We start from the raw sequence: 27,491 nt of genomic DNA, 5'->3' as shown, positions 1-27,491 counted from the left end.
GCCGTCCTTCACCTATCTTGTTGGGAACACAAAGTTTCTTTTCAGTTGCCAACACCACTTCATACATATATATGGGGAGGTACTAGCTCCACCTCGGTTTTACTGTGAAAACTGCAAGAACTTCAAACCGGCACTAGGAAACAGACTGAGAAACCAGAGTAAAATTTTCTCCTGCAACCCGTTCCTTTGTGCTAGTTTAGCGAACGTCTCTCCACATGCACAGTTCTGAGAGATAAGTATGTGTGAAAGCCGTCCTTCAACTAGCTTGTTGGGAACACAAAGTTTCTTTACACTTGCAAACTCGACTCCATATATATATATGGGGAGGTACAATCTCCAACTCCGTTTTACAGTGAAAATTGCAGGAACTTCAAACCAGCACTAGGAAACAGACTGAGAAACCAGAGTAAAAGTTTCTCCTGCAACCCGTTCCCTTTGTGCTAGATGAACGAACGTCTATCCACATGCTCAGCTCTGAGAGATAAGTGTTTGTGAAAGCCGTCCTTCAACTAGCTTGTTGAGAACACAAAGTTTCTTTCCACTTGCAAACTCCACTCCATACATATATATGGGGAGGTACTAGCTCCAACTCGGTTTTACAGTGAAAATTGCAGGAACTTCAAACCGGCACTAGGAAACACACTGAGAAACCAGAGTAAAAGTTTCTCCTGCAACCCGTTCCCTTTCTGCTAGATGAACGAACGTCTCTCCACATGCTCAGTTCTGAGAGATAAGTGTGTGTGAAAGCCGCACTTCACCTAGCTTGTTGGGAACACAAAGTTTCTTTTCACTTGCAAACCCCACTCCATACATATATATGGGGAGGTACTAGCTCCAACTCGGTTTTACAGTGAAAACTGCAGGAACTTCATACCGGCACTAGGAAACAGACTGAGAAACCAGAGTAAAAGTTTCTCCTGCAACCCGTTCCTTTTGTGCTAGATGAACGAACGTCTCTCCACATGCTCAGTTCTGAGAGATAAGTGTGTGTGACAGCCGTCCTTCACCTAGCTTGTTGGGAACACAAAGTTTCTTTTCAGTTGCAAACTCCACTCCATACTTATATATGGGGAGGTACTAGCTCCAACTCGGTTTTACAGTGAAAACTGCAGGAACTTCAAACCGGCACTAGGAAACAGACTGAGAAACCAGAGTAAAAGTTTCTCCTGCCACCCGTTCCCTTTATGCTAGATGAACGAACGTCTCTCCACATGCTCAGTTCTGAGAGATAAGTGTGTGTGAAAGCCGTCCTTCACCTAGCTTGTTGGGAACACAAAGTTTCTTTTCAGTTGCAAACTCCACTCCATACATATAAATTGGGAGGTACTAGCTCCAACTCGGTTTTACAGTGAAAACTGCAGGAACTTCAAACCGGCACTAGGAAAAAGACTGAGAAACCAGAGTAAAAGTTTCTCCTGCAACCCGTTCCCTTTGTGCTAGATGAACGAACGTCTCTCGACATGCTCAGTTCTGAGAGATAAGTGTGTGTGAGAGCCGTCCTTCACCTAGCTTGTTGGGAACACAAAGTTTCTTTTCACTTGCAAACTCCACTCCATACATATATATGGGGAGGTACTAGCTCCAACTCGGTTTTACAGTGAAAACTGCAGGAACTTCAAACCGGCACTAGGAAACAGACTGAGAAACCAGAGTAAAAGTTTCTCCTGCAACCCGTTCCCTTTGTGCTAGATGAACGAACGTCTCTCCACATGCTCAGTTCTGAGAGATATGTGTGTGTGAAAGCCGTCCTTCACCTAGCTTGTTGGGAACACAAAATTTCTTTTCAGTTGCATACTCCACTCCATACATATATATGGGGAGGTACTAGCTCCAACTCGGTTTTACAGTGAAAACTGCAGGAACTTCAAACCGGCACTAGGAAACAGACTGAGAAACCAGAGTAATAGTTTCTCCTGGAACCCGTTCCCTTTGTGCTAGATGAGTGAACGTCTCTCCACATGCTCTGTTCTGAGAGATAAGTGTGTTTGAAAGCCGTCCTTCACCTATCTTGTTGGGAACACAAAGTTTCTTTTCAGTTGCCAACACCACTTCATACATATATATGGGGAGGTACTAGCTCCACCTCGGTTTTACTGTGAAAACTGCAAGAACTTCAAACCGGCACTAGGAAACAGACTGAGAAACCAGAGTAAAAGTTTCCCCTGCCACCCGTTCCCTTTGTCCTAGATGAAAGACCGTCTCTCCACATGCTCAGTTCTTAGAGATAAGTGTGTGTGAAAGCCGTACTTCACCTAGCTTGTTTGGAACACAAAGTTTCTTTTCAGTTGCAAACTCCACTCCATACATATTTATGGGGAGGTACTAGCTCCACCTCGGTTTTACTGTGAAAACTGCAAGAACTTCAAACCGGCACTAGGAAACAGACTGAGAAACCACAATAAAAGTTTCTCCTGCAACCCGTTCCCATTGTGCTAGATGAGCGAACGACTCTCCACATGCTCAGTTCTGAGAGATAAGTGTGTGTGAAAGCCGTCCTTCACCTACCTTGTTGGGAACACAAAGATTCTTTAAGTTGCAAACTCCACTCCATACATATATATGTGGAGGTACTAGCTCCAACTCGGTTTTACAGTGAAAACTACAGGAACTTCAAACCGGCACTAGGAAACAGACTGAGAAACCAGAGTAAAATTTTCTCCTGCAACCCGTTCCTTTGTGCTAGTTTAGCGAACGTCTCTCCACATGCACAGTTCTGAGAGATAAGTATGTGTGAAAGCCGTCCTTCAACTAGCTTGTTGGGAACACAAAGTTTCTTTACACTTGCAAACTCGACTCCATATATATATATGGGGAGGTACAATCTCCAACTCGGTTTTACAGTGAAAATTGCAGGAACTTCAAACCAGCACTAGGAAACAGACTGAGAAACCAGAGTAAAAGTTTCTCCTGCAACCCGTTCCCTTTGTGCTAGATGAACGAACGTCTATCCACATGCTCAGCTCTGAGAGATAAGTGTTTGTGAAAGCCGTACTTCAACTAGCTTGTTGGGAACACAAAGTTTCTTTCCACTTGCAAACTCCACTCCATACATATATATGGGGAGGTACTAGCTCCAACACGGTTTTACAGTGAAAATTGCAGGAACTTCAAACCGGCACTAGGAAACACACTGAGAAACCAGAGTAAAAGTTTCTCCTGCAACCCGTTCCCTTTCTGCTAGATGAACGAACGTCTCTCCACATGCTCAGTTCTGAGAGATAAGTGTGTGTGAAAGCCGCACTTCACCTAGCTTGTTGGGAACACAAAGTTTCTTTTCAGTTGCAAACCCCACTCCATACATATATATGGGGAGGTACTAGCTCCAACTCGGTTTTACAGTGAAAACTGCAGGAACTTCATACCGGCACTAGGAAACAGACTGAGAAACCAGAGTAAAAGTTTCTCCTGCAACCCGTTCCTTTTGTGCTAGATGAACGAACGTCTCTCCACATGCTCAGTTCTGAGAGATAAGTGTGTGTGACAGCCGTCCTTCACCTAGCTTGTTGGGAACACAAAGTTTCTTTTCAGTTGCAAACTCCACTCCATACATATATATGGGGAGGTACTAGCTCCAACTCGGTTTTACAGTGAAAACTGCAGGAACTTCAAACCGGCACTAGGAAACAGACTGAGAAACCAGAGTAAAAGTTTCTCCTGCCACCCGTTCCCTTTGTCCTAGATGAAAGACCGTCTCTCCACATGCTCAGTTCTTAGAGATAAGTGTGTGTGAAAGCCGTACTTCACCTAGCTTGTTGGGAACACAAAGTTTCTTTTCAGTTGCAAACTCCACTCCATACATATTTATGGGGAGGTACTAGCTCCACCTCGGTTTTACTGTGAAAACTGCAAGAACTTCAAACCGGCACTAGGAAACAGACTGAGAAACCACAATAAAAGTTTCTCCTGCAACCCGTTCCCATTGTGCTAGATGAGCGAACGACTCTCCACATGCTCAGTTCTGAGAGATAAGTGTGTGTGAAAGCCGTCCTTCACCTACCTTGTTGGGAACACAAAGATTCTTTAAGTTGCAAACTCCACTCCATACATATATATGTGGAGGTACTAGCTCCAACTCGGTTTTACAGTGAAAACTACAGGAACTTCAAACCGGCACTAGGAAACAGACTGAGAAACCAGAGTAAAATTTTCTCCTGCAACCCGTTCTTTTGTGCTAGTTTAGCGAACGTCTCTCCACATGCACAGTTCTGAGAGATAAGTATGTGTGAAAGCCGTCCTTCAACTAGCTTGTTGGGAACACAAAGTTTCTTTACACTTGCAAACTCGACTCCATATATATATATGGGGAGGTACAATCTCCAACTCGGTTTTACAGTGAAAATTGCAGGAACTTCAAACCAGCACTAGGAAACAGACTGAGAAACCAGAGAAAAAGTTTCTCCTGCAACCCGTTCCCTTTGTGCTAGATGAACGAACGTCTATCCACATGCTCAGCTCTGAGAGATAAGTGTTTGTGAAAGCCGTCCTTCAACTAGCTTGTTGGGAACACAAAGTTTCTTTCCACTTGCAAACTCCACTCCATACATATATATGGGGAGGTACTAGCTCCAACTCGGTTTTACAGTGAAAATTGCAGGAACTTCAAACCGGCACTAGGAAACACACTGAGAAACCAGAGTAAAAGTTTCTCCTGCAACCCGTTCCCTTTCTGCTAGATGAACGAACGTCTCTCCACATGCTCAGTTCTGAGAGATAAGTGTGTGTGAAAGCCGCACTTCACCTAGCTTGTTGGGAACACAAAGTTTCTTTTCACTTGCAAACCCCACTCCATACATATATATGGGGAGGTACTAGCTCCAACTCGGTTTTACAGTGAAAACTGCAGGAACTTCATACCGGCACTAGGAAACAGACTGAGAAACCAGAGTAAAAGTTTCTCCTGCAACCCGTTCCTTTTGTGCTAGATGAACGAACGTCTCTCCACATGCTCAGTTCTGAGAGATAAGTGTGTGTGACAGCCGTCCTTCACCTAGCTTGTTGGGAACACAAAGTTTCTTTTCAGTTGCAAACTCCACTCCATACTTATATATGGGGAGGTACTAGCTCCAACTCGGTTTTACAGTGAAAACTGCAGGAACTTCAAACCGGCACTAGGAAACAGACTGAGAAACCAGAGTAAAAGTTTCTCCTGCCACCCGTTCCCTTTATGCTAGATGAACGAACGTCTCTCCACATGCTCAGTTCTGAGAGATAAGTGTGTGTGAAAGCCGTCCTTCACCTAGCTTGTTGGGAACACAAAGTTTCTTTTCAGTTGCAAACTCCACTCCATACATATAAATGGGGAGGTACTAGCTCCAACTCGGTTTTACAGTGAAAACTGCAGGAACTTCAAACCGGCACTAGGAAACAGACTGAGAAACCAGAGTAAAAGTTTCTCCTGCCACCCGTTCCCTTTGTCCTAGATGAAAGACCGTCTCTCCACATGCTCAGTTCTTAGAGATAAGTGTGTGTGAAAGCCGTACTTCACCTAGCTTGTTGGGAACACAAAGTTTCTTTTCAGTTGCAAACTCCACTCCATACATATTTATGGGGAGGTACTAGCTCCACCTCGGTTTTACTGTGAAAACTGCAAGAACTTCAAACCGGCACTAGGAAACAGACTGAGAAACCACAATAAAAGTTTCTCCTGCAACCCGTTCCCATTGTGCTAGATGAGCGAACGACTCTCCACATGCTCAGTTCTGAGAGATAAGTGTGTGTGAAAGCCGTCCTTCACCTACCTTGTTGGGAACACAAAGATTCTTTAAGTTGCAAACTCCACTCCATACATATATATGTGGAGGTACTAGCTCCAACTCGGTTTTACAGTGAAAACTACAGGAACTTCAAACCGGCACTAGGAAACAGACTGAGAAACCAGAGTAAAATTTTCTCCTGCAACCCGTTCTTTTGTGCTAGTTTAGCGAACGTCTCTCCACATGCACAGTTCTGAGACATAAGTATGTGTGAAAGCCGTCCTTCAACTAGCTTGTTGGGAACACAAAGTTTCTTTACACTTGCAAACTCGACTCCATATATATATATGGGGAGGTACAATCTCCAACTCGGTTTTACAGTGAAAATTGCAGGAACTTCAAACCAGCACTAGGAAACAGACTGAGAAACCAGAGTAAAAGTTTCTCCTGCAACCCGTTCCCTTTGTGCTAGATGAACGAACGTCTATCCACATGCTCAGCTCTGAGAGATAAGTGTTTGTGAAAGCCGTCCTTCAACTAGCTTGTTGGGAACACAAAGTTTCTTTCCACTTGCAAACTCCACTCCATACATATATATGGGGAGGTACTAGCTCCAACTCGGTTTTACAGTGAAAATTGCAGGAACTTCAAACCGGCACTAGGAAACACACTGAGAAACCAGAGTAAAAGTTTCTCCTGCAACCCGTTCCCTTTCTGCTAGATGAACGAACGTCTCTCCACATGCTCAGTTCTGAGAGATAAGTGTGTGTGAAAGCCGCACTTCACCTAGCTTGTTGGGAACACAAAGTTTCTTTTCACTTGCAAACCCCACTCCATACATATATATGGGGAGGTACTAGCTCCAACTCGGTTTTACAGTGAAAACTGCAGGAACTTCATACCAGCACTAGGAAACAGACTGAGAAACCAGAGTAAAAGTTTCTCCTGCAACCCGTTCCTTTTGTGCTAGATGAACGAACGTCTCTCCACATGCTCAGTTCTGAGAGATAAGTGTGTGTGACAGCCGTCCTTCACCTAGCTTGTTGGGAACACAAAGTTTCTTTTCAGTTGCAAACTCCACTCCATACTTATATATGGGGAGGTACTAGCTCCAACTCGGTTTTACAGTGAAAACTGCAGGAACTTCAAACCGGCACTAGGAAACAGACTGAGAAACCAGAGTAAAAGTTTCTCCTGCCACCCGTTCCCTTTATGCTAGATGAACGAACGTCTCTCCACATGCTCAGTTCTGAGAGATAAGTGTGTGTGAAAGCCGTCCTTCACCTAGCTTGTTGGGAACACAAAGTTTCTTTTCAGTTGCAAACTCCACTCCATACATATAAATGGGGAGGTACTAGCTCCAACTCGGTTTTACAGTGAAAACTGCAGGAACTTCAAACCGGCACTAGGAAAAAGACTGAGAAACCAGAGTAAAAGTTTCTCCTGCAACCCGTTCCCTTTGTGCTAGATGAACGAACGTCTCTCGACATGCTCAGTTCTGAGAGATAAGTGTGTGTGAGAGCCGTCCTTCACCTAGCTTGTTGGGAACACAAAGTTTCTTTTCACTTGCAAACTCCACTCCATACATATATATGGGGAGGTACTAGCTCCAACTCGGTTTTACAGTGAAAACTGCAGGAACTTCAAACCGGCACTAGGAAACAGACTGAGAAACCAGAGTAAAAGTTTCTCCTGCAACCCGTTCCCTTTGTGCTAGATGAACGAACGTCTCTCCACATGCTCAGTTCTGAGAGATATGTGTGTGTGAAAGCCGTCCTTCACCTAGCTTGTTGGGAACACAAAATTTCTTTTCAGTTGCATACTCCACTCCATACATATATATGGGGAGGTACTAGCTCCAAATCGGTTTTACAGTGAAAACTGCAGGAACTTCAAACCGGCACTAGGAAACAGACTGAGAAACCAGAGTAATAGTTTCTCCTGGAACCCGTTCCCTTTGTGCTAGATGAGTGAACGTCTCTCCACATGCTCTGTTCTGAGAGATAAGTGTGTTTGAAAGCCGTCCTTCACCTATCTTGTTGGGAACACAAAGTTTCTTTTCAGTTGCCAACACCACTTCATACATATATATGGGGAGGTACTAGCTCCACCTCGGTTTTACTGTGAAAACTGCAAGAACTTCAAACCGGCACTAGGAAACAGACTGAGAAACCAGAGTAAAAGTTTCCCCTGCCACCCGTTCCCTTTGTCCTAGATGAAAGACCGTCTCTCCACATGCTCAGTTCTTAGAGATAAGTGTGTGTGAAAGCCGTACTTCACCTAGCTTGTTTGGAACACAAAGTTTCTTTTCAGTTGCAAACTCCACTCCATACATATTTATGGGGAGGTACTAGCTCCACCTCGGTTTTACTGTGAAAACTGCAAGAACTTCAAACCGGCACTAGGAAACAGACTGAGAAACCACAATAAAAGTTTCTCCTGCAACCCGTTCCCATTGTGCTAGATGAGCGAACGACTCTCCACATGCTCAGTTCTGAGAGATAAGTGTGTGTGAAAGCCGTCCTTCACCTACCTTGTTGGGAACACAAAGATTCTTTAAGTTGCAAACTCCACTCCATACATATATATGTGGAGGTACTAGCTCCAACTCGGTTTTACAGTGAAAACTACAGGAACTTCAAACCGGCACTAGGAAACAGACTGAGAAACCAGAGTAAAATTTTCTCCTGCAACCCGTTCCTTTGTGCTAGTTTAGCGAACGTCTCTCCACATGCACAGTTCTGAGAGATAAGTATGTGTGAAAGCCGTCCTTCAACTAGCTTGTTGGGAACACAAAGTTTCTTTACACTTGCAAACTCGACTCCATATATATATATGGGGAGGTACAATCTCCAACTCGGTTTTACAGTGAAAATTGCAGGAACTTCAAACCAGCACTAGGAAACAGACTGAGAAACCAGAGTAAAATTTCTCCTGCAACCCGTTCCCTTTGTGCTAGATGAACGAACGTCTATCCACATGCTCAGCTCTGAGAGATAAGTGTTTGTGAAAGCCGTACTTCAACTAGCTTGTTGGGAACACAAAGTTTCTTTCCACTTGCAAACTCCACTCCATACATATATATGGGGAGGTACTAGCTCCAACACGGTTTTACAGTGAAAATTGCAGGAACTTCAAACCGGCACTAGGAAACACACTGAGAAACCAGAGTAAAAGTTTCTCCTGCAACCCGTTCCCTTTCTGCTAGATGAACGAACGTCTCTCCACATGCTCAGTTCTGAGAGATAAGTGTGTGTGAAAGCCGCACTTCACCTAGCTTGTTGGGAACACAAAGTTTCTTTTCAGTTGCAAACCCCACTCCATACATATATATGGGGAGGTACTAGCTCCAACTCGGTTTTACAGTGAAAACTGCAGGAACTTCATACCGGCACTAGGAAACAGACTGAGAAACCAGAGTAAAAGTTTCTCCTGCAACCCGTTCCTTTTGTGCTAGATGAACGAACGTCTCTCCACATGCTCAGTTCTGAGAGATAAGTGTGTGTGACAGCCGTCCTTCACCTAGCTTGTTGGGAACACAAAGTTTCTTTTCAGTTGCAAACTCCACTCCATACTTATATATGGGGAGGTACTAGCTCCAACTCGGTTTTACAGTGAAAACTGCAGGAACTTCAAACCGGCACTAGGAAACAGACTGAGAAACCAGAGTAAAAGTTTCTCCTGCCACCCGTTCCCTTTGTCCTAGATGAAAGACCGTCTCTCCACATGCTCAGTTCTTAGAGATAAGTGTGTGTGAAAGCCGTACTTCACCTAGCTTGTTGGGAACACAAAGTTTCTTTTCAGTTGCAAACTCCACTCCATACATATTTATGGGGAGGTACTAGCTCCACCTCGGTTTTACTGTGAAAACTGCAAGAACTTCAAACCGGCACTAGGAAACAGACTGAGAAACCACAATAAAAGTTTCTCCTGCAACCCGTTCCCATTGTGCTAGATGAGCGAACGACTCTCCACATGCTCAGTTCTGAGAGATAAGTGTGTGTGAAAGCCGTCCTTCACCTACCTTGTTGGGAACACAAAGATTCTTTAAGTTGCAAACTCCACTCCATACATATATATGTGGAGGTACTAGCTCCAACTCGGTTTTACAGTGAAAACTACAGGAACTTCAAACCGGCACTAGGAAACAGACTGAGAAACCAGAGTAAAATTTTCTCCTGCAACCCGTTCTTTTGTGCTAGTTTAGCGAACGTCTCTCCACATGCACAGTTCTGAGAGATAAGTATGTGTGAAAGCCGTCCTTCAACTAGCTTGTTGGGAACACAAAGTTTCTTTACACTTGCAAACTCGACTCCATATATATATATGGGGAGGTACAATCTCCAACTCGGTTTTACAGTGAAAATTGCAGGAACTTCAAACCAGCACTAGGAAACAGACTGAGAAACCAGAGTAAAAGTTTCTCCTGCAACCCGTTCCCTTTGTGCTAGATGAACGAACGTCTATCCACATGCTCAGCTCTGAGAGATAAGTGTTTGTGAAAGCCGTCCTTCAACTAGCTTGTTGGGAACACAAAGTTTCTTTCCACTTGCAAACTCCACTCCATACATATATATGGGGAGGTACTAGCTCCAACTCGGTTTTACAGTGAAAATTGCAGGAACTTCAAACCGGCACTAGGAAACACACTGAGAAACCAGAGTAAAAGTTTTTCCTGCAACCCGTTCCCTTTCTGCTAGATGAACGAACGTCTCTCCACATGCTCAGTTCTGAGAGATAAGTGTGTGTGAAAGCCGCACTTCACCTAGCTTGTTGGGAACACAAAGTTTCTTTTCACTTGCAAACCCCACTCCATACATATATATGGGGAGGTACTAGCTCCAACTCGGTTTTACAGTGAAAACTGCAGGAACTTCATACCGGCACTAGGAAACAGACTGAGAAACCAGAGTAAAAGTTTCTCCTGCAACCCGTTCCTTTTGTGCTAGATGAACGAACGTCTCTCCACATGCTCAGTTCTGAGAGATAAGTGTGTGTGACAGCCGTCCTTCACCTAGCTTGTTGGGAACACAAAGTTTCTTTTCAGTTGCAAACTCCACTCCATACTTATATATGGGGAGGTACTAGCTCCAACTCGGTTTTACAGTGAAAACTGCAGGAACTTCAAACCGGCACTAGGAAACAGACTGAGAAACCAGAGTAAAAGTTTCTCCTGCCACCCGTTCCCTTTATGCTAGATGAACGAACGTCTCTCCACATGCTCAGTTCTGAGAGATAAGTGTGTGTGAAAGCCGTCCTTCACCTAGCTTGTTGGGAACACAAAGTTTCTTTTCAGTTGCAAACTCCACTCCATACATATAAATGGGGAGGTACTAGCTCCAACTCGGTTTTACAGTGAAAACTGCAGGAACTTCAAACCGGCACTAGGAAAAAGACTGAGAAACCAGAGTAAAAGTTTCTCCTGCAACCCGTTCCCTTTGTGCTAGATGAACGAACGTCTCTCCACATGCTCAGTTCTGAGAGATAAGTGTGTGTGAGAGCCGTCCTTCACCTAGCTTGTTGGGAACACAAAGTTTCTTTTCACTTGCAAACTCCACTCCATACATATATATGGGGAGGTACTAGCTCCAACTCGGTTTTACAGTGAAAACTGCAGGAACTTCAAACCGGCACTAGGAAACAGACTGAGAAACCAGAGTAAAAGTTTCTCCTGCAACCCGTTCCCTTTGTGCTAGATGAACGAACGTCTCTCCACATGCTCAGTTCTGAGAGATAAGTGTGTGTGAAAGCCGTCCTTCACCTAGCTTGTTGGGAACACAAAATTTCTTTTCAGTTGAATACTCCACTCCATACATATATATGGGGAGGTACTAGCTCCAACTCGGTTTTACAGTGAAAACTGCAGGAACTTCAAACCGGCACTAGGAAACAGACTGAGAAACCAGAGTAATAGTTTCTCCTGGAACCCGTTCCCTTTGTGCTAGATGAGTGAACGTCTCTCCACATGCTCAGTTCTGAGAGATAAGTGTGTTTGAAAGCCGTCCTTCACCTATCTTGTTGGGAACACAAAGTTTCTTTTCAGTTGCCAACACCACTTCATACATATATATGGGGAGGTACTAGCTCCAACTCGGTTTTACAGTGAAAACTGCAGGAACTTCAAACCGGCACTAGGAAACAGACTGAGAAACCAGAGTAAAAGTTTCTCCTGCCACCCGTTCCCTTTATGCTAGATGAACGAACGTCTCTCCACATGCTCAGTTCTGAGAGATAAGTGTGTGTGAAAGCCGTCCTTCACCTAGCTTGTTGGGAACACAAAGTTTCTTTTCAGTTGCAAACTCCACTCCATACATATAAATGGGGAGGTACTAGCTCCAACTCGGTTTTACAGTGAAAACTGCAAGAACTTCAAACCGGCACTAGGAAAAAGACTGAGAAACCAGAGTAAAAGTTTCTCCTGCAACCCGTTCCCTTTGTGCTAGATGAACGAACGTCTCTCCACATGCTCAGTTCTGAGAGATAAGTGTGTGTGAGAGCCGTCCTTCACCTAGCTTGTTGGGAACACAAAGTTTCTTTTCACTTGCAAACTCCACTCCATACATATATATGGGGAGGTACTAGCTCCAACTCGGTTTTACAGTGAAAACTGCAGGAACTTCAAACCGGCACTAGGAAACAGACTGAGAAACCAGAGTAAAAGTTTCTCCTGCAACCCGTTCCCTTTGTGCTAGATGAACGAACGTCTCTCCACATGCTCAGTTCTGAGAGATATGTGTGTGTGACAGCCGTCCTTCACCTAGCTTGTTGGGAACACAAAGTTTCTTTTCAGTTGCAAACCCCACTCCATTCATATATATGGGGAGGTAAAATCTCCAAATCGGTTTTACAGTGAAAACTGCAGGAACTTCAAACCGGCACTACGAAACAGACTGAGAAACCAGAGTAAAAGTTTCTCCTGCAAACCGTTCCCTTTGTGCTAGATGAACGAACGTCTCTCCACATGCTCAGTTCTGAGAGATAAGTGTGTGTGAAAGCCGTCCTTCACCTAGCTTCTTGGGAACACAAAGTTACTTTTCAGTTGGAAACACCATTCCATACATATAAATGGGGAGGTACAAGCTCCAACTCGGTTTTACAGTGAAAACTGCAGGAACTTCAACCGGCACTAGGAAACAGATTGAGAAACCAGAGTAAAAGTTTCACCTGCAACCCGTTCCCTTTGTGCTAGATGAACGAAAGTCTCTCCACATCCTCAGATCTGCGAGATAAGTGTGTGTGAAAGCCGTCCTTCACCTAGCTTGTTGGGAACACAAAGTTTCTTTTCAGTTGCAAACTACCCTTCATACATATAAATGGGGAGGTACTAACTCCAACTCGGTTTTACAGTGAAAACTGCAGGAAATTCAAACCGGCACTAGGAAACAGAATGAGAAATCAGAGTAAAAGTTTCTCCTGCAACCCGTTCCCTTTGTGCTAGATGAACGAACGTCTCTCCACATGCTCAGTTCTGAGAGATAAGTGTGTGTGACAGCCGTCCTTCACCTAGCTTGTTGGGAACACAAAGTTTCTTTTCAGTTGCAAACTCCACTCCATACTTATATATGGGGAGGTACTAGCTCCAACTCGGTTTTACAGTGAAAACTGCAGGAACTTCAAACCGGCACTAGGAAACAGACTGAGAAACCAGAGTAAAAGTTTATCCTGCCAACCGTTCCCTTTATGCTAGATGAACGAACGTCTCTCCACATGCTCAGTTCTGAGAGATAAGTGTGTGTGAAAGCCGTCCTTCACCTAGCTTGTTGGGAACACAAAGTTTCTTTTCAGTTGCAAACTCCACTCCATACATATAAATGGGGAGGTACTAGCTCCAACTCGGTTTTACACTGAAAACTGCAGGAACTTCAAACCGGCACTAGGAAAAAGACTGAGAAACCAGAGTAAAAGTTTCTCCTGCAACCCGTTCCCTTTGTGCTAGATGAACGAACGTCTCTCCACATGCTCAGTTCTGAGAGATAAGTGTGTGTGAGAGCCGTCCTTCACCTAGCTTGTTGGGAACACAAAGTTTCTTTTCACTTGCAAACTCCACTCCATACATATATATGGGGAGGTACTAGCTCCAACTCGGTTTTACAGTGAAAACTGCAGGAACTTCAAACCGGCACTAGGAAACAGACTGAGAAACCAGAGTAAAAGTTTCACCTGCAACCCGTTCCTTTTGTGCTAGATGAACGAACGTCTCTCCACATGCTCAGTTCTGAGAGATAAGTGAGTGTGAAAGCCTTATTTCACCTAGCTTGTTGGGAACACAAAGTTTCATTTCAGTTGCAATCTGCACTTCATACATATATAGGGGAGGTACTAGCTCCAACTCGGTTTTACAGTGAAAACAGCAGGAACTTCTAACCGGCACTAGGAAACAGACTGAGAAACCAGAGTAAAAGTTTCTCCTGCAACCCGTTCCCTTTGTGCTAGATGAACGAACGTCTCTCCACATGCTCATTTCTGAGAGAAAGTGTGTGTGAGAGCCGTCCTTCACCTAGCTTGTAGGGAACACAAAGTTTCTTTACATTTGAAAACTCCACTCCATACATATATATGTTGAGGTACTAGCTCCAACTCGGTTTTACAGTGAAAACTGCAGGAACTTCAAAACGGCCCTAGGAAACAGACTGAGAAACCAGAGTAAAGTTTCTCCTGCAACCCTTTCCCTTTCTGCTAGATGAAGGAACGTCTCTCCACATGCTCAGTTCTGAGAGATAAGTGTGTGTGACAGCCGTCCTTCAACTACCTTGTTGGGAACACAAAGTTTCTTTTCAGTTGGAAACTCCATTCCATACATATAAATGGGGAGGTACAAGCTCCAACTCGGTTTTACAGTGAAAACTGCAGGCACTTCATCCGGCACTAGGAAACAGATTGAGAAACCAGAGTAAAAGTTTCTCCTGCAACCCGTTCCCTTTGTGCTAGATGAACGAAAGTCTCTCCACATCCTCAGATCTGCGAGATAAGTGTGTGTGAAGCCGTCCTTCACCTATCTTGTTGGGAACACAAAGTTTCTTTTCAGTTGCAAACTACCCTTCATACATATAAATGGGGAGGTACTAACTCCAACTCGGTTTTACAGTGAAAACTGCAGGAACTTCAAACCGGCACTAGGAAACAGACTGAGAAACCAGAGTAAAAGTTTCTCCTGCAACCCGTTCCCTTTGTGCTAGATGAACGAACGTCTCTCCACATGCTCAGTTCTGAGAGATAAGTGTGTGTGACAGCCGTCCTTCACCTATCTTGTTGGGAACACAAAGTTTCTTTTCAGTTGCAAACTCCACTCCATACTTATATATGGGTAGGTACTAGCTCCAACTCGGTTTTACAGTGAAAACTGCAGGAACTTCAAACCGGCACTAGGAAACAGACTGAGAAACCAGAGTAAAAGTTTCCCCTGCCACCCGTTCCCTTTATGCTAGATGAACGAACGTCTCTCCACATGCTCAGTTCTGAGAGATAAGTGTGTGTGAAAGCCGTCCTTCACCTAGCTTGTTGGGAACACAAAGTTTCTTTTCAGTTGCAAACTCCACTCCATACATATAAATGGGGAGGTACTAGCTCCAACTCGGTTTTACAGTGAAAACTGCAGGAACTTCAAACCGGCACTAGGAAAAAGACTGAGAATCCAGAGTAAAAGTTTCACCTGCAACCCGTTCCCTTTGTGCTAGATGAACGAACGTCTCTCCACATGCTCAGTTCTGAGAGATAAGTGTGTGTGAGAGCCGTCCTTCACCTAGCTTGTTGGGAACACAAAGTTTCTTTTCACTTCCAAACTCCACTCCATACATATATATGGGGAGGTACTAGCTCCAACTCGGTTTTACAGTGAAAACTGCAGGAACTTCAAACCGGCACTAGGAAACAGACTGAGAAACCAGAGTAAAAGTTTCTCCTGCAACCCGTTCCCTTTGTGCTAGATGAACGAACGTCTCTCCACATGCTCAGTTCTGAGAGATATGTGTGTGTGACAGCCGTCCTTCACCTAGCTTGTTGGGAACACAAAGTTTCTTTTCAGTTGCAAACCCCACTCCATTCATATATATGGGGAGGTAAAAACTCCAAATCGGTTTTAGAGTGAAAACTGCAGGAACTTCAAACCGGCACTACGAAACAGACTGAGAAACCAGAGTAAAAGTTTCTCCTGCAAACCGTTCCCTTTGTGCTAGATGAACGAACGTCTCTCCACATGCTCAGTTCTGAGAGATAAGTGTGTGTGAAAGCCGTCCTTCACCTAGCTTGTTGGGAACACAAAGTTTCTTTTCAGTTGGAAACTCCATTCCATACATATAAATGGGGAGGTACAAGCTCCAACTCGGTTTTACAGTGAAAACTGCAGGAACTTCAACCGGCACTAGGAAACAGATTGAGAAACCAGAGTAAAAGTTTCTCCTGCAACCCGTTCCCTTTGTGCTAGATGAACGAAAGTCTCTCCACAACCTCAGATGCGAGATAAGTGTGTGTGAAAGCCGTCCTTCACCTATCTTGTTGGGAACACAAAGTTTCTTTTCAGTTGCAAACTACCCTTCATACATATAACTGGGGAGGTACTAACTCCAACTCGGTTTTACAGTGAAAACTGCAGGAAATTCAAACCGGCACTAGGAAACAGAATGAGAAATCAGAGTAAAAGTCTCTCCTGCAACCCGTTCCCTTTGTGCTAGATGAACGAACGTCTCTCCACATGCTCAGTTCTGAGAGATAAGTGTGTGTGAAAGCCGTCCTTCACCTAGCTTGTTGGGAACACAAAGTTTCTTTTCAGTTGCAAACTCCACTCCATACTTATATATGGGGAGGTACTAGCTCCAACTCGGTTTTACAGTGAAAACTGCAGGAACTTCAAACCGGCACTAGGAAACAGACTGAGAAACCAGAGTAAAAGTTTATCCTGCCACCCGTTCCCTTTATGCTAGATGAACGAACGTCTCTCCACATGCTCAGTTCTGAGAGATAAGTGTGTGTGAAAGCCGTCCTTCACCTAGCTTGTTGGGAACACAAAGTTTCTTTTCAGTTGCAAACTCCACTCCATACATATAAATGGGGAGGTACTAGCTCCAACTCGGTTTTACAGTGAAAACTGCAGGAACTTCAAACCGGCACTAGGAAAAAGACTGAGAAACCAGAGTAAAAGTTTCTCCTGCAACCCGTTCCCTTTGTGCTAGATGAACGAACGTCTCTCCACATGCTCAGTTCTGAGAGATAAGTGTGTGTGAGAGCCGTCCTTCACCTAGCTTGTTGGGAACACAAAGTTTCTTTTCACTTGCAAACTCCACTCCATACATATATATGGGGAGGTACTAGCTCCAACTCGGTTTTACAGTGAAAACTGAAGGAACTTCAAACCGGCACTAGGAAAAAGACTGAGAAACCAGAGTAAAAGTTTCTCCTGCAACCCGTTCCCTTTGTGCTAGATGAACGAACGTCTCTCCACATGCTCAGTTCTGAGAGATATGTGTGTGTGACAGCCGTAATTCACCTAGCTTGTTGGGAACACAAAGTTTCTTTTCAGTTGCAAACTCCACTCCATACATATATATGGGGAGGTACAAGCTCCAACTCGATTTTACAGTGAAAACTGCAGGAAATTCAAACCGGCACTAGGAAACAGACTGAGAAACCAGAGTAAAAGTTTCACCTGCAACCCGTTCCTTTTGTGCTAGATGAACGAAAGTCTCTCCACATGCTCAGTTCTGAGAGATAAGTGAGTGTGAAAGCCTTCCTTCACCTCGCTTGTTGGGAACACAAAGTTTCTTTTCAGTTGCAAACTCCACTCCATACATATAAATGGGGAGGTACTAGCTCCAACTCGGTTTTACAGTGAAAACTGCAGGAACTTCAAACCGGCACTAGGAAACAGACTGAGAAAACAGAGTAAAATTTCTCCTGCAACCCGTTCCCTTTGTGCTAGATGAACGAACGTCTCTCCACATGCTCAGTTCTGAGAGATAAGTGTGTGTGAAAGCCGTCCTTCACCTAGCTTGTTGGGAACACAAAGTTTCTTTTCAGTTGCAAACTCCACTTCATACATATAAATGGGGAGGTACTAACTCCAAGTCGGTTTTACAGTGAAAAATGCAGGAACTTCAAAACGGCACTAGGAAACAGACTGAGAAACCAGAGTAAAATTTTCTCCTGCAACCCGTTCCCTTTGTGCTAGATGAACGAACGTCTCTACACATGCTCATTTCTGAGAGAAAGTGTGTGTGAGAGCCGTCCTTCACCTAGCTTGTTGGGAACACAAAGTTTCTTTACATTTGCAAACTCCACTCCATACATATATATGTGGAGGTACTAGCTCCAACACGGTTTTACAGTGAAAATTGCAGGAACTTCAAACCGGCACTAGGAAACAGACTGAGAAACCAGAGTAAAAGTTTCTCCTGCCAACCGTTCCCTTTGTGCAAGATGAACGAACGTCTATCCACATGCTCAGTTCTGAGAGATATGTGTGTGTGACAGCCGTACTTCACCTAGCTTGTTGGGAACACAAAGTTTCTTTTCAGTTGCAAACTCCACTCCATACTTATATATGGGGAGGTACTATCTCCAACTCGGTTTTACAGTGAAAACTGCAGGAACTTCAAACCGGCACTAGGAAACAGTCTGAGAAACCAGAGTAAAAGTTTCTACTGCCACCCGTTCCCTTTATGCTAGATGAACGAACGTCTCTCCACATGCTCAGTTCTGAGAGATAAGTGTGTGTGAAAGCCGTACTTCACCTAGCTTGTTGGGAACACAAAGTTTTTTTTCAGTTGCAAACTCCACTCCATACATATAAATGGGGAGGTACTAGCTCCAACTCGGTTTTACAGTGAAAACTGCAGGAACTTCAAACCGGCACTAGGAAACAGACTGAGAAAAAAGAGTAAAAGTTTCTCCTGCAACCCGTTCATTTGTGCTAGATGAACGAACGTCTCTCCACATGCTCATTTCTGAGAGAAAGTGTGTGTGAGAGCCGTCCTTCAATTAGCTTGTTGGGAACACAAAGTTTCTTTACATTTGCAAACTCCACTCCATACATATATAAGTGGAGGTAATAGCTCCAACTCGGTTTTACAGTGAAAACTGCAGGAACTTCAAACCGGCACTAGGAAACAGACTGAGAAACCAGAGTAAAAGTTTCTCCTGCAACCCGTTCCATTTGTGCTAGATGAACGAACGTCTCTCCACATCCTCAGTTCTGAGAGATATGTGTGTGTGAAAGCCGTCCTTCACCTAGCTTGTTGGGAACACAAAGTTTCTTTTCAGTTGCAAACTCCACTCCAAACATATATATGGGGAGGTACAAGCTCCAACTCGGTTTTACAGTGAAAACTGCAGGAATTTCAAACCGGCACTAGGAAACAGACTGAGAAACCAGAGTAAAAGTTTCTCCTGCAACCCGTTCCCTTTGTGCTAGATGAACGAACGTCTCTCCACATGCTCAGTTCTGAGAGATAAGTGAGTGTGAAAGCTGTCCTTCACCTAGCTTGTTGGGAACACAAAGTTTCTTTTCAGTTGCAAACTCCACTCCATACATATAAATGGGGAGGTACTAGCTCCAACTCGGTTTTACAGTGAAAAATGTAGGAACTTCAAACCGGCACTAGGAAACAGACTGAGAAACCAGAGTAAAAGTTTCTCCTGCAACCCGTTCCCTTTGTGCTAGATGAACAAACGTCTCTCCACATGCTCAGTTCTGAGAGATAAGTGTGTGTGAAATCCGTCCTTCACCTAGCTTGTTGGGAACACAAAGTTTCATTTCAGTTGCAAACTCCACTCCATACATATATATGGGGAGGTACTAGCTCCAACTCTGTTTTACCGTAAAAACTGCAGGAACTTCAAACCGGCACTAGGAAACAGACAGAGAAACCACAGTAAAAGTTTCTCCTGCAACCCGTTCCCTTTGTGCTAGATGAACGAACGTCTCTCCACATGCTCAGTTCTGAGAGATATGTGTGTGTGACAGCCGTTCTTCACCTAGCTTGTTGGGAACACAAAGTTTCTTTTCAGTTGCAAACTCCACTCCATACATATATATGGGGAGGTACTAGCTCCAACTCGGTTTTACAGTGAAAACTGCAGGAACTTCAAACCGGCACTAGGAAACAGACTGAGAAACCAGAGTAAAAGTTTCTCCTGCAACCCTTTCCCTTTGTGCTAGATGAATGAACGTCTCTCCACATGCTCAGTTCTGAGAGATAAGTGTGTGAGAAAGCCGTACTTCACCTAGCTTGTTGGGAACACAAAGTTTTTTTCAGTTGCAAACTCCACTCCAAATATATATATGGGGAGGTACAAGCTTCAAATCGGTTTTACAGTGAAAACTGCAGGAACTTAAAACCGGCACTAGGAAAAAGACTGATAAACCAGAGTAAACGTTTCTCCTGCAACCCGTTCCCTTTGTGCTAGATGAACGAACGTCTCTCCACATGCTCAGTTCTGAGAGATAAGTGTGTTTGAAAGCCGTCTTTCACCTAGCTTGTTGGGAACACAAAGTTTCTTTTCAGTAGCAAACTCCACTCCATACATATATATGGGGAGGTACTAGCTCCAACTCGGTTTTACAGTAAAAACTTCAGGAACTTCAAACCGGCACTAGGAAACAGACTGAGAAACCAGAGTAAAAGTTTCTCCTGCAACCCGTTCCCTTTGTGCTAGATGAACGAACGTCTTTCCACATGCTCAGTTCTGAGAGATAAGTGTGTGTGAAAGGCGTCCTTCAAATAGCTTGTTGGGAACACAAAGTTTCTTTTCAGTTGCAAACTCCACTCCATACTTATATATGGGGAGGTACTAGCTCCAACCCAGTTTTACAGTGAAAACTGCAGGAACTTCACACCGGCACTAGGAAACAGACTGAGAAACCAGAGTAAAAGTTTCTCCTGCAACCCGTTCCCTTTGTGCTAGATGAACGAACGTCTCTCCACATGCTCAGTTCTGAGAGATAAGTGAGTGTGAAAGCTGTCCTTCACCTAGCTTGTTGGGAACACAAAGTTTCTTTTCAGTTGCAAACTCCACTCCATACATATAAATGGGGAGGTACTAGCTCCAACTCGGTTTTACAGTGAAAAATGTAGGAACTTCAAACCGGCACTAGGAAACAGACTGAGAAACCAGAGTAAAAGTTTCTCCTGCAACCCGTTCCCTTTGTGCTAGATGAACAAACGTCTCTCCACATGCTCAGTTCTGAGAGATAAGTGTGTGTGAAATCCGTCCTTCACCTAGCTTGTTGGGAACACAAAGTTTCATTTCAGTTGCAAACTCCACTCCATACATATATATGGGGAGGTACTAGCTCCAACTCTGTTTTACCGTAAAAACTGCAGGAACTTCAAACCGGCACTAGGAAACAGACAGAGAAACCACAGTAAAAGTTTCTCCTGCAACCCGTTCCCTTTGTGCTAGATGAACGAACGTCTCTCCACATGCTCAGTTCTGAGAGATATGTGTGTGTGACAGCCGTTCTTCACCTAGCTTGTTGGGAACACAAAGTTTCTTTTCAGTTGCAAACTCCACTCCATACATATATATGGGGAGGTACTAGCTCCAACTCGGTTTTACAGTGAAAACTGCAGGAACTTCAAACCGGCACTAGGAAACAGACTGAGAAACCAGAGTAAAAGTTTCTCCTGCAACCCTTTCCCTTTGTGCTAGATGAATGAACGTCTCTCCACATGCTCAGTTCTGAGAGATAAGTGTGTGAGAAAGCCGTACTTCACCTAGCTTGTTGGGAACACAAAGTTTTTTTCAGTTGCAAACTCCACTCCAAATATATATATGGGGAGGTACAAGCTTCAAATCGGTTTTACAGTGAAAACTGCAGGAACTTAAAACCGGCACTAGGAAAAAGACTGATAAACCAGAGTAAACGTTTCTCCTGCAACCCGTTCCCTTTGTGCTAGATGAACGAACGTCTCTCCACATGCTCAGTTCTGAGAGATAAGTGTGTTTGAAAGCCGTCTTTCACCTAGCTTGTTGGGAACACAAAGTTTCTTTTCAGTAGCAAACTCCACTCCATACATATATATGGGGAGGTACTAGCTCCAACTCGGTTTTACAGTAAAAACTTCAGGAACTTCAAACCGGCACTAGGAAACAGACTGAGAAACCAGAGTAAAAGTTTCTCCTGCAACCCGTTCCCTTTGTGCTAGATGAACGAACGTCTTTCCACATGCTCAGTTCTGAGAGATAAGTGTGTGTGAAAGGCGTCCTTCAAATAGCTTGTTGGGAACACAAAGTTTCTTTTCAGTTGCAAACTCCACTCCATACTTATATATGGGGAGGTACTAGCTCCAACTCGGTTTTACAGTGAAAACTGCAGGAACTTCACACCGGCACTAGGAAACAGACTGAGAAACCAGAGTAAAAGTTTCTCCTGCAACCCGTTCTCTTTGTGCTAGATGAACGAACGTATTTCACATGCTCAGTTCTGAGTGATAAGTGTGTGTGAAAGCCGTCCTTCAACTAGCTTGTTGGGAACACAAAGTTTCTTTACATTTGCTAACTCCACTCCATACATATAAATGGGGAGGTACTAGCTCCAACTCGGTTTTACAGTGAAAACTGCAGGAACTTCAAACCGGCACTAGGAAACAGACTGAGAAAAAAGAGTAAAAGTTTCTCCTGCAACCCGTTCATTTGTGCTAGATGAACGAACGTCTCTCCACATGCTCAATTCTGAGAGGTAAGTGTGTGTGAAAGCCGTTCTTCACTTAGCTTGTTGAGAACACAAAGTTTCATTTCAGTTGCAAACTCCACTCCATACATATATATGGGGAGGTACTAGCTCCAACTCGGTTTTACAGTGAAAACTGCAGGAACTTCAAACCGGAACTAGGAGAAAGACTGAGAAACCAGAGTAAAAGTTTCTCCTGCAACCCGTTCCCTTTGTTCTAGATGAGCGAAAGTCTCTCCACATGCTCAGTTCTGAGAGATAAGTGTGTGTGAAAGCCGTCCTTCATCTAGATTGTTGGGAACACAAAATTTCTTTTCAGTTTCATACTCCACTCCATACATATATATGGGTAGGTACTAGCTCCAACTCGGTTTTACAGTGAAAACTGCAGGAACTTCAAACAGGCACTAGGAAACAGACTGAGAAACCAGAGTAAAAGTTTCTCCTGCAACCCGTTCCCTTTTTGCTAGATGAACGAACGTCTCTCCACATGCTCAGTTCTGAGAGATAAGTGTGTTTGAAAGCCGTCCTTCACCTAGCTTGTTGGGAACACAAAGTTTGTTTTCAGTTGCAAACTCCACTCCATACATATATATGGGGAGGTACTAGCTCCAACTCGGTTTTACAGTGAAAACTGCAGGAAATTCAAAACGGCACTAGGAAACAGATTGAAAAACCAGAGTAAAAGTTTCTCCTGAAACCCGTTCCCTTTGTGCTAGATGAGCGAACGTCTCTCCACATGCTCATTTCTGAGAGATAAATGTCTGTGAAAGCCGTCCTTCACATAGCTTGTTGGGAACACAAAGTTTCTTTTCAGTAGGAAACTCCACTCCATACATATATATGGGGAGGTACTAGCTCCAACTCGGTTTTACAGTGAAAACTGCAGGAACTTCAAACCGGCACTAGGAAACAGACTGAGAAAACAGAGTAAAAGTTTCTCCTGCAACCCGTTCCCTTTGTGCTAGATGAGCGAACGTCTCTCCACATGCTCAGTTCTGAGAGGTAACTGTGTGTGAAAGCCGTACTTCACATAGCTTGTTGGGAACACACAGATTCTTTTCAGTTGCAAACTCCACTCCATACATATATATGGGGAGGTACTAGCTCCAACTCGATTTTACAGTGAAAACTGCAGGAACTTCAAACCGGCACTAGGAAACAGACTGAGAAACCAGAGTAAAAGTTTCCCCTGCAACCCGTTCCCTTTGTGCTAGATGAGCGAACGTCTCCCACATGCTCAGTTCTGAGAGGTAACTGTGTGTGAAAGCCGTCCTTCACCTAGCTTGTTGGGAACACAAAGTTTCTTTTCAGTTGCAAACTCCACTCCATACATATATATGGGTAGGTACTAGCTCCAACTCGATTTTACAGTGAAAACTGCAGGAACTTCAAAACGGCACTAGGAAAAAGACTGAGATACCAGAGTAAAGTTTCTCCTGCAACCCTTTCCCTTTGTTCTAGATGAGCGAAAGTCTCTCCACATGCTCAGTTCTGAGAGATAAGTGTGTGTGAAAGACGTCCTTCACCTAGCTTGTTGGGAACACAAAGTTTCTTTTCAGTTGCAAACTCCACTCCATACATATATATGGGGAGGTACTAGCTCCAACTCGGTTTTACAGTGAAAACTGCAGGAACTTCAATCCAGCACTAGTTAACAGACTGAGAAACCAGAGTAAAAGTTCCTCCTGCAACCCGTTCCCTTTGTCCTAGATGAACGAACGTCTCTCCACATGCTCAGTTCTGAGAGATAAGTGTGTGTCAGAGCCGTCCTTCACTTTGCTTGTTGGGAACACAAAGTTTCTTTTCAGTTGCAAACTCCACTACATACATATATATGGGGAGGTACTAGCTCCAACTCGGTTTTACAGTGAAAACTGCAGGAACTTCAAACCGGCACTAGGAAACAGACTGAGAAACCACAGTAAAAGTTTCTCCTGCAACCCGTTCCCTTTGTGCTAGATGAGCGAACGTCTCTCCACATGCTCAGTTCTGAGAGGTAACTGTGTGTGAAAGCCGTCCTTCACATAGCTTGTTGGGAACACAAAGTTTCTTTTCAGTTGCAAACTCCACTCCATATATATATATGGGGAGGTACTAGCTACAACCCGATTTTACAGTGAAAACTGCAGGAACTTCAAAACGGCACTAGGAAACAGACTGAGAAAACAGAGTAAAATTTCACCTGCAACCCGTTCCCTTTGTGCTAGATGAACGAACGTCTATCCACATGCTCATTTCTGAGAGATAAGTGTTTGTGAAAGCCGACCTTCAACTAGCTTGTTGGGACACAAAGTTTCTTTTCACTTGCAAACACCACTCCATACATATATATGGGGAGGTACTAGCTCCAACTCGGTTTTACAGTGAAAATTGCAGGAACTTCAAACCGGCACTAGGAAACAGACTGAGAAACCAGAGTAAAAGTTTCTCCTGCAACCCGTTCCCATTGTGCTAGATGAACGAACATCTCTCCACATGCTCAGTTCTGACAGATAAGTGTGTGTGAAAGCCGTCCTTCAACTAACTTGTTGGGAACACAAAATTTCTTTTCAGTTGCAAACTCAACTCCATAAATATATATGGGGAGGTACGAGCTCCAACTCGGTTTTACAGTGAAAACTGCAGGAACTTCATACCGGCACTAGGAAACAGACTGAGATACCAGAGTAAAAGTTTCTCCTGCAACCCTTTCCTTTTGTGCTAGATGAACGAATGTCTCTCCACATGCTCAGTTCTGAGAGATAAGTGTATGTAAAAGCCGTCCTTCACCTAGCTTGTTGGGAACACAAAGTTTCTTTTCAGTTGCAAACTCCACTCCATACATATATATGGGGAGGTACTATCTCCAACTCGGTTTTACAGTGAAAACTGCAGGAACTTCAAACCGGCACTAGGAAACAGAATGAGAAACCAGAGTAAAAGTTTCTCCTGCAACCCGTTCCCTTTGTGGTAGATGAACGAATGTCTCTCCACATGCTCAATTCTGAGAGGTAAGTGTGTGTGAAAGCCGTCCTTCACCTAGCTTGTTGAGAACACAAAGTTTCATTTCAGTTGCAAACTCCACTCCATACATATATATGGGGAGGTACTAGCTCCAACTCGGTTTTACAGTGAAAACTGCAGGAACTTCAAACCGGAACTAGGAAAAAGACTGAGAAACCAGAGTAAAAGTTTCTCCTGCAACCCGTTCCCTTTGTTCTATATGAGCGAAAGTCTCTCCAAATGCTCAGTTCTGAGAGATAAGTGTGTGTGAAAGCCGTCCTTCATCTAGATTGTTGGGAACACAAAGTTTGTTTTCAGTTGCAAACTCCACTCCATACATATATATGGGGAGCTACAAGTTCCAATTCGATTTTACAGTGAAAACTGCAGGAACTTCAAAACGGCACTAGGAAAAAGACTGAGATACCAGAGTAAAGTTTCTCCTGCAACCCGTTCCCTTTGTTCTAGATGAGCGAAAGTCTCTCCACATGCTCAGTTCTGAGAGATAAGTGTGTGTGAAAGACGTCCTTCACCTAGCTTGTTGGGAACACAAAGTTTCTTTTCAGTTGCAAACTCCACTCCATACATATATATGGGGAGGTACTAGCTCCAACTCGGTTTTACAGTGAAAACTGCAGGAACTTCAATCCAGCACTAGTTAACAGACTGAGAAACCAGAGTAAAAGTTCCTCCTGCAACCCGTTCCCTTTGTCCTAGATGAACGAACGTCTCTCCACATGCTCAGTTCTGAGAGATAAGTGTGTGTCAGAGCCGTCCTTCACCTTGCTTGTTGGGAACACAAAGTTTCTTTTCAGTTGCAAACTCCACTACATACATATATATGGGGAGGTACCAGCTCCAACTCGGTTTTACAGTGAAAACTGCAGGAACTTCAAACCGGCACTAGGAAACAGACTGAGAAACCACAGTAAAAGTTTCTCCTGCAACCCGTTCCCTTTGTGCTAGATGAGCGAACGTCTCTCCACATGCTCAGTTCTGAGAGGTAACTGTGTGTGAAAGCCGTCCTTCACATAGCTTGTTGGGAACACAAAGTTTCTTTTCAGTTGCAAACTCCACTCCATATATATATATGGGGAGGTACTAGCTACAACCCGATTTTACAGTGAAAACTGCAGGAACTTCAAAACGGCACTAGGAAACAGACTGAGATACCAGAGTAAAAGTTTCTCCTGCAACCCGTTCCCTTTGTGCTAGATGAGCGAACGTCTCTCCACATGCTCAGTTCTGAGAGATAAATGTGTGTGAAAGCCGTCCTTCACCTAGCTTGTTGGGAACACAAAGTTTCTTTTCAGTTGCAATCTCCACTCCATACATATATATGGGGAGGTACTAGCTCCAACTCGGTTTTACAGTGAAAACTGCAGGAACTTCAAACCGGCACTAGGAAACAGACTGAGAAACCAGAGTAAAAGTTTCTCCTGAAACCCGTTCCCATTGTGGTAGATGAACGAACGTCTCTCCACATGCTCAGTTCTGAGAGGTAAGTGTGTGTGAAAGCCGTCCTTCACCTAGCTTGTTGGGAACACAAAGTTTCTTTTCAGTTGCAAACTACACTCCATACATATATAAGGGGAGTTACTAGCTCCAACTCGGTTTTACAGTGAAAACTGCAGGAACTTCAAACCGGCACTACGAAACAGACTGAGAAACCAGAGTAAAAGTTTCTCCTGCAACCCGTTCCCTTTGTTCTAGATGAGCGAATGTCTCTCCACATGCTCAGTTCTGAGAGGTAAGTGTGTGTGAAAGCCGTCCTTCACCTAGCGTGTTGGGAACACAAAGTTTCTTTTCAGTTGCAAACTACACTCCATACATATATAAGGGGAGGTACTAGCTCCAACTCGGTTTTACAGTGAAAACTGCAGGAACTTCAAACCGGCACTAGGAAACAGACTGAGAAACCAGAGTAAAAGTTACTCCTGCAACCCGTTCCCTTTGTGCTAGATGAACGAACGTCTCTCCACATGCTCAGTTCTGAGAGATAAGTGTGTTTGAGAGCCGTCCTTCACCTAGCTTGTTCGGAACACAAAGTTTCTTTTCAGTTACAAACTCCAATCCATACATATATATGGGGAGGTACTATCTCCAACTCGGTTTTACAGTGAAAACTGCAGGAACTTCAAACCGGCACT

Source organism: Camelus bactrianus, unplaced genomic scaffold (genome assembly GCF_048773025.1).
Source record: "Camelus bactrianus isolate YW-2024 breed Bactrian camel unplaced genomic scaffold, ASM4877302v1 HiC_scaffold_30, whole genome shotgun sequence".
NCBI lineage: Eukaryota > Metazoa > Chordata > Mammalia > Artiodactyla > Camelidae > Camelus > Camelus bactrianus.
The sequence above is the reverse complement of the archived record's forward strand: the minus strand, read 5'-3'. Positions refer to the sequence as shown.